This window comes from Triticum urartu, chromosome 2 (genome assembly GCF_003073215.2).
Source record: "Triticum urartu cultivar G1812 chromosome 2, Tu2.1, whole genome shotgun sequence".
Lineage (NCBI taxonomy): Eukaryota > Viridiplantae > Streptophyta > Magnoliopsida > Poales > Poaceae > Triticum > Triticum urartu.
In genome coordinates, this window is record NC_053023.1 from 3,317,978 (window position 1) to 3,325,304 (window position 7,327).

Genomic DNA, 7,327 nt, shown 5'->3' on the forward strand with positions numbered 1-7,327 from the left:
CAGGGAGCATATGGATATTGGGTGCAGCCGATGGGAGATGGTTGAACGGGATACTTACAACCGGTTTGGATGGCGGTTCAATAATAGGATAGACGTTTAGTCTCCTAGTCTTTCTGGCGCCGGTTGGGATTTTCATTTTTGGCCGCTTGTGGCTTTTCTTGGCTTAGTACGACCTTTGTTTATTTTTGAGACCTCTGTTTGGAACCTTTGAGATACTTTTTAATAAATGGCTGTGTGCATCAAGAGATGCAGAGGCCGGGGGTATACCTCCTTTTCAAAGAAAAAAATCCGTATGTAGTTTGTAGTGAAATCTCTAAAAAGACCTGTATTCGGGAACAGAGGAAGTACAGATCATGCCACCCAGCCGGCCGGTGGTAGAAGCTATGAAAACAGCAGTGAAAGAAACACGCATGGCACGATATGGAGAGGAATTCAAAGCGAAAAAACAAAACACCAATGGTCTTGGCCTCACTCCTCTAGTCCGGCTCCTGCAGAAGGAGAAGCAGTAGGACGAGGTGTTCCTGTCAGCAGGAAGGCCTTGTACGTCACCTTGCGGACAAGCTCCGGCCCTCCCCATTCTTCCTCTGGCTCCTTGACCACGCGTTCGTCCAGCAGGTCCACGCCATCCTGCTGCCTGGCTCTCGCCACCGCCCCGGTGGACCTAAGCATGCCGATGAGCCCCGCGAATGACTTCTCCTGCTCCATGTCGAAGCCGGCCGGCTGGCCCTATCTCCCGAGGCCGATGTGCGCGAATGGGAACGGCAGGTTCCGGTACCCTTCGATGAGGTACCATGATCTGGGATCCCGGTAAGGCAGGGTGGTACGGAAGAAGCGCGACAGCATGTCCTCCACGGGGATCACGTGGTAGTTGTAGCCCCGTGGTAGATGCCACGGCGTAAAACGCCGGGAGATCGAACCAGTGCACCGCCTGAGCCACTGTGATGAGGTCCACGCTACCCTCGCCCCCGAGGGCAGCCACGAGCTCCTCCTCCGGCGTTGTGTCGGCCGTGTGGGGGTACCGGACCTTGGGATGTGGAACGGCGTGCCGCAGCTGGTCCGCGCTCGCGTCCGTCGCTAGAACCCTGTCATAGTGCTCTGCAACCTGCGAGACATGCATGCATGCATCGCCCTAATTTGTCACCCTAGTCTAGACATGCATCAACATGATAGCTAGTGGCGTCTACCAAATGGCGATAGTAGCACACAGAGAATTAGCTTACACCGATGGCGGCCTGGCCATTGCCAGTGCCAACATCCCAGGCGAAGCGGTGACCATCGGTGAGAGCCGCGAGCTTGGCAAACAGATCCTTAGGGTAGACCGGCTCTGCCGCAGCGTAGACGGCAGCCTGCTCGCTGAACAACTCAGCCATCAGATCTCCACCAACCGACTTGTTCTAGCTGATCTGCGAGATCTAATAAGGATATATAGGTGGATATATAGGAGCAATAATTAGTTTGGTGATAATTAAGCAGGATAGGCCAAGGCTAACTGACCGGATCCCATGGGGAACTTTGCACTACAGGAAAATCAGTGTTTATCGACTGCGAGTACCGTTTCACGGGCTCACGACACACCATCCCTTTGCCGAGAACTGAACTCGCAATAGCGCGCATTCGATAGAAACTTCCTTTCGCCGAGAGCTGTAAAAACAGTAGTCGGTAAAAAGTAAAACACTCGGGTAATACATTGTTTGCCGATCGAGAGCCCGTCCCATGGATGCGCTTCAGAAAGATACATCAACAACTAGGGAGGGAAGAAACGCATTGGATACTCTGGTCTCGAGTAGTAGTTGGCTCATTGCTAGTACTCTCATCGAGCTGGGCCGGATGCATTGATTGACTGTGATGATCGTTGAGTGTTTGCGGGCTACAGCATTACACGGCCGGGCCGGGGCGCAGGGAAGATGCTATATACTGACTGGGATGGAAAATCCGAATATGTGCCTAGCGTGTGAGGCGACTAGGGGCGGGCCGCCTCTCCTATCCGGCGATGGCCGGCAAGTTGGAGGCAGGTTCTGGGCATTGGCGGACGCCGAGGAGGAGGATGCGGACGGGGATGCGGACGGCGATCCGCCATCGCCGCCGACGCCAACTCCCTCCGACCACCTTAATGACTGGTTCAATGCCGGTTATTTGGAAGAGGAGGTAGCATCATCCATCCGCGGAGTCTTGCCCCTTCATGATCCGGCAAGGAACGGGCTTCTCGAGGGCGACGAACGGGAGATGGTTCGACGCATAGTTCATCGGAGATTGTCGACGGCGGCGATCAAACCTTGGACGGGTCGTTTGCCGAAGGTTAGTCTCCCTGATCTCACTGTTTTCGATCTTATTAGGCCGGAGTCTTGGATCGTGGTTAATCGCAAGAAAAAAAGTCACCGGAATCCAGCCAGATCAGCACCGGCGGTGCGTGCGGCCGTCCCGCCGGTTCCTCCGGGTCTCGGGATCGCTGCATCCCGTAAACAGCGTTTGAACTCGATCTTAGGCCGTGAGGGGCCGAGCGAGTGCGAGCTTGGGCTGAGTTCGGTTGGGCCGGAGTTAGCTGGGTATGAGGCCCATGCTAACCCGGTGCCAAATCAGCAGGAGCTGGGTGGCGATCTGGGCATCACGGCTGGGCTGGTCGGGCTAGTCTCACCTGGGTATGTGGCCCAGGTGGAGCCGGTTTTGACTGTGGCTGTGGACGACGGGGCGACGGTTCCATCCTTTCGTCGTCCCTCGACTCTGCCGGCTAGGGTTCTGCGTCGACGTAGCCAGAACCTGCGTGCGGCAGGGAGTGGGAGAGCGCGGCGCATTCCGCCGCTCGGGCTGATGACGGGTCGCGGGGGAGCTCCGCCGCCAGGGAAAAACGCTGAGGCCGGCCGGGTCCAATCCGCGACGCCGCAGGGGGCCGGTGCTGGCCGTGGTGCCGTGCCGTCGCCAGCCTCCGGGGTTGGGATTGGCCGGGGGCTGCCACCTGCTCCCAACCTTCCTGCTGGCAGAGGGGTACCTGCGAGTGGCTCGGCTTAGGGCCGGAGTGGAGGGGGCACCGGAGCCCGACCACCGATCCCGGTCCCTGCAGGGTCGCGGCCCCCGGCGCCGGCTGCGGCTGGGGTGGCCATGGCGGGCCGTGGCGGTCAGGTTCCTCGGCCGCCCACCCCGGTTCCTGTGGGTCTCCGGCCTCCCGCGCCGGGGGCTGTTGGCCGTGGCGGTGCGGTGCCGAGGACACCTGCAACCGGGCTATCAATCGGGCAGATACCTAGGCCGGCTCTGCCGCCTCACGTCATTGCAAAGCCACCGCCGAATAGGGTCGGGCTGGTGCAAACGCAACAACCTCCGCCGCCTCAAGCTTCTGCCGCGCCCGAGGGACAGTGGGGTGATGATGGTTTCGATGCATATGGCGCTGGTAAACACCGTGGATCCTTGTCCGCGGGCGGTGGTCGGGGCTACGCTTGGCAGAGCGACGGCCGAGCGACCGTTCTTGGGGCCCCCAGGAGGCTTTGTTGAGGGGGCATCTGGCCCGAGTCACCAACAACGGGGTGGATATCGTGGCCATCGAGGTGGCCAGCGGGGCCGGGGTGGTCGGTACCGTCCACGACGGCCACCGCCGCCTGCTACTGACCAGATGGTGGTTGACGAGGTCGTTGAGGTGTCGGTTCTGTCTGGGCACGCTATGGAGGTGGTTTCGGCGCTCGCCTTGGCTGAGATTCCTGGAAAGGAGTCCGGGTCGACAGAGATAGTGGAGGGGTCTGACAAGACTGAGTCTGAGAGGGCGGCCAAGTGGGCGCGTAAGAAAGAGCATATGTTGTGCTATAGATGTGGTGGCAAGGGACATTTTATAGCGGAGTGTGTGGTTGAGCTGTGTGGCACTTGTGGTAAACCGGCGCACGAATTGGGGGACTGCCCGATGTTGAGGGATCAGGCACCATCACTCATGATGTATGGAGTGTACTGTGCGGAGCTTACTTTTTTTGAGTCTCCAACGGAGATGGACGCTCCTGATGAGTCTTTGAGTTTGACGATTGGGTTGGTCAAAATTGCCAGAGGTGAGGTGTCGGAGGCACAGATTGTTCAAAGGCTCAAAGAGTTAGCTCCTGGGGATTTCCAGTGGGAGTTGGTTACCATGGAGGATAAACTATTTCGGGTTGAGTTCCCATCCGTTGACGATCTTCAGAGGCTTCTGAGCTTCAGGATGTGCAAGGTGCCGGGTACTGAGGGGGTGCTTGAGTTTCACGAGTGGAAGAGGATTGAGCCTACGGGCATACCTCTGACTCAGGTGTGGTTGCGGTTTTCTGGGGCTCCCTCCAAGCCGTTGCAGGATGCCCGGGTCGTGGCCAGCTTGGGTATTATGGTGGGCAGACCGGTGAGAGTGGATATGGACTTCACCAGGGCCCACGGGGTTGCCCGTATTCTGGTTAGTGTGCTGAACATCGAGTATGTGCCTGAGGTGGTAAAGTGGGCATATCGAGGTCACATCTATAACCTTGTCATTGAGTTCGAGGATGAGAGTCTGTTTGCTGAGGTGGCCACCGGGACGGACACTGATATGCACGAGGGGGATGATGGTTCTGCTCTAAAGGAGGCACCAGCAGCTGACAGTGGGCAAGAGTTGTCCAAAGCGTCAGGTGTTGACTCTCAGACATCTGCGGATGGTGTTGCACCAAATTCCGCGGTACCTATGACTGCTCTTAGATTCGGGTCTTTCGAGCCGGCATCTGCACATGTGTTCGAGCACATGTTACCGACTCTAGAGTACGAGGAATCTGTGGTTCCTTTTCTGGGTGCGTCGCCGATCTCGGCCAGGGCTGGGGCGGAGGAGGTTGCTCTCGCTGGCGGGGGTCCGGAGATGGTGATTTCGGAGTCCTACACTGCGGTCGTCGTACCTCCGGTTCAGCAGGCGGTGCGTTCTGTCGATGGGGGTGTGGGGCAGGCGGCCTCGGCCCTCCCATCGGGCCTTGCAGATGACGAGTTTTGGGCGGTGCAGCTTGATACTTCGGGAGGGAGGCCGAGGTTGCTAGCCACGACTCCTTCCTCCCCTTTTACCGGGCTGGTTTCGGTGGCACCGGTGTCGCTTTACGGAGAGGGCTCGGGGCAGGTGGTCCTGGGGCCTTCTTCTCCAGGAGCGCCTACGGAGGCCTGCTTGCCTTCGGCGCCGGTCACATTGCCTGGCCGGTGGGACGGGGTGGATGGAGAGCTAGGGCAGGAGGCCCTGGTTCAACCTTCCTCTGGCTTGGTGGTCTCAAGTGCTGCTACTCGGGAGGAGGTGATTGCGTTCGGGGGCATTCCGGATCCGGTCTCCGAGGGGCGGCGATTGAGTAGCCGCCTCCAGGACCATCCGGAAGTGGACGACATTCAGCAGCGGTGCGCTATGAGGGCGGCCAAGCTTCGTGACGTGGAGGTCACTACTGGTATGTCTGTCAATACCTCTAATTCTATTTTGCATTTTACCAATGATGAGATTATTAATAATGCAAATCAACTAGGTATTTCACTAGGTAGTAATGATAGTGATATCTCAACCTCGGTTAATGATATGCTGGATTTAGAGGCCGAACGGGCGCTTGAGATGATTCGTAACTTAGCGGCGGTAAAACCTATGAATGATTCTGAGATCGACACTCTAGGGGTCAGGGCGCTCGATAATCTTTGTGCGGATCTGACTCAACCGTCTCCTGAGCCTGAGGAGGAGGTTGAGCGGGTAGATAATGTGGAAATGCGGACCTCTGTGGCTGGTTGTGAGGACCAACTACAGAGTTTTAATGCTCCTAAACGCAAATGGAAGCGGAAGATTTACCCAGATTCCGCAGTGCGTAGGAGTGCTCGGATCCGAACAGCTAAAAAATTGGAACAGCAGAGGTCTGAAAGACTTGGCTAAAAGAAGGTTTCTTGCTGAGGCTTCTATTGAGCATAAGTTGGACTTTATCGCTTTGTCGGAAACGGGTAGAGCCAACTTCTCGCCACAATTTCTTAATACTCTTTCGAGGGGTATTGATTTTGACTGGCATTGTCTACCTCCGCGAGGAAGATCGGGTGGGATTTTACTCGGGGTTAGATGTGACTCGTTAGAAGTCCGAAGCGTGGTCATGGGAGATTTCGCTGTTAAGTTTAGGGTGCGGTCGAAGTCAGATGGGTTTAATTGGGCTTTGGTAGCGGTTTATGGTGCCGCACAGCCTGAGCATAAACCGGATTTCTTGGCTGATCTGGTTAGGATTTGTGGTTCTGAACAACTTCCTATCCTGGTAGGGGGTGATTTTAATATCATCAGAAGGAGTGATGAGAAGAATACTGACAATTTTGACGGCCGATGGTCCTTCATGTTTAACACAATCATTGAAAGCCTAGATCTGCGTGAGATAGAGCTTTCGGGCAGAAAGTTTACCTGGGCTAACGCCTTGCCAAATCCGACGTTTGAAAAGCTGGATCGAGTCCTGTCTAGCGTCGAATGGGAGCAGAAATTTCCATATGTTACGGTCCAGGCGCTTACTCGTGATATTTCTGATCACACGCCTTTATTACTTGATTCTGGAGAGGCTACCCATTTGGGAAATAAAAATGTTTTCTCCTTCGAGCTTGCTTGGTTTGAGAGAGAAGGCTTCTTGGATCTCGTAGCCAGAGAATGGGCTAAGGATGCAGGAGGTCGGTCTGCGCTTGAGCGCTGGCAGAATAAAATTAGGCATTTGAGAAGTTTCCTACGTGGGTGGGCTAAGCATCTCAGTGGGATTTATAAGGCCAAAAAGGAACAGCTCCTTTTGCTTATTCAGTCCCTTGATGTAAAGGCCGAGACCACGATTCTGCCAGCCTCGGAGCTTCATGCAAAGCTAGAGGCGGAAATGAGGCTGAAAGAGATCCTTAGTGAGGAAGAACTAAAGTGGGCGCTTCGGGCTAAGTTCACTAGAGTTGTTCAGGGGGATGCGAACACACAATTTTTTCACCTGATCGCCAATGGTAAGCATAGAAAAAAGAGGATCTTTCATCTTGAACAAGACAAGGGAACGATTCTTGGTCAGGAAAACTTAAAGCAATATATCACTGACTTCTACAAGCAGCTGTTTGGGCCTCCAGAGGACAACTATGTGCCGCTGGATGAGTCTAGGATTGAGGATGTGCCTCAACTTACGGCTGTTGAGAATGATATTTTAGTCGCTCCTTTTTCTGAGAAAGAGGTATTTGAGGCCATTTCCCAGATGAAGAATAATAAGGCTCCTGGCCCGGATGGTTTCCCGGCAGAGTTCTATAAGAAGTGTTGGCATATTATTAAAGGAGATCTCTTGCCTTTGTTCAACGATTTATTCTTGGGCCAGCTTCATCTTTTTAAGCTGAATTTTGGAACTATAACCTTACTTCCAAAGAAGAC

The 7,327-nt window shown here is 55.1% G+C and overlaps 1 pseudogene; it reads right to left on the reverse strand.

Annotated features, from left to right (window-relative positions):
• Positions 1-468: 468 nt before the first annotated feature.
• LOC125534538 lies at positions 469-1,370 on the reverse strand (annotated as a pseudogene).
• Between the last annotated feature and the right edge of the window lie 5,957 nt (positions 1,371-7,327).